The sequence below is a fragment of the Geospiza fortis genome, unplaced genomic scaffold, assembly GCF_000277835.1.
Source record: "Geospiza fortis unplaced genomic scaffold, GeoFor_1.0 scaffold85, whole genome shotgun sequence".
NCBI classification, from domain to species: Eukaryota; Metazoa; Chordata; class Aves; order Passeriformes; family Thraupidae; genus Geospiza; species Geospiza fortis.
In genome coordinates, this window is record NW_005054358.1 from 235,050 (window position 1) to 235,495 (window position 446).

The 446-nt window shown below is 63.7% G+C and overlaps 1 protein-coding gene across 1 annotated transcript in view; it reads right to left on the minus strand.

Annotated features, from left to right (window-relative positions):
• The window catches only part of LOC102038574 (POU domain, class 5, transcription factor 3-like), a 9,273-nt gene that overhangs the window by 3,202 nt on the left and 5,625 nt on the right, over nucleotides 1-446 (minus strand). The gene's annotated exons all lie outside the window — the stretch shown is intronic.

The window sequence follows — 446 nt, forward strand, 5'->3', positions numbered from 1 at the left end:
CGGGGGCCAGCCCCCGGCATCGGCCGCCGCTGCTCTCTCCGGGGCGGGATCGTGATACGTCAACATTGAAAAATATTAAATATTAAAACTAGCCCAAACCACAAAATTAGTCGCACCGGGAACCAGCCCTGCTGGGCCCCGTCTTCCTCCTGCCCTCATCTCTGGGCTGTCTCTGCCCCAGCAAACTTCAGTGCCCGTGGAGCTCCGGGAGCGGCGGCCGGGGACGCAGCCGACCGAAGGGGACTGAGGGGGCTGGCCAGGAGCCCTCGGTGACCTCGCTGCGCTGCCCCGAGTATCACGCCGGAGCCGACCTTCGACATCGCTACCCGGAACGGCCCCGCCGCATCGCGTACGGGAAGCTGCTCTCCCTAGTTCCTAAAACTTCCTATCTTACCCCAAAGCAGCCTCCCCAAGGCTCTCCCCCTGCGGAGACTCTGACACATGCG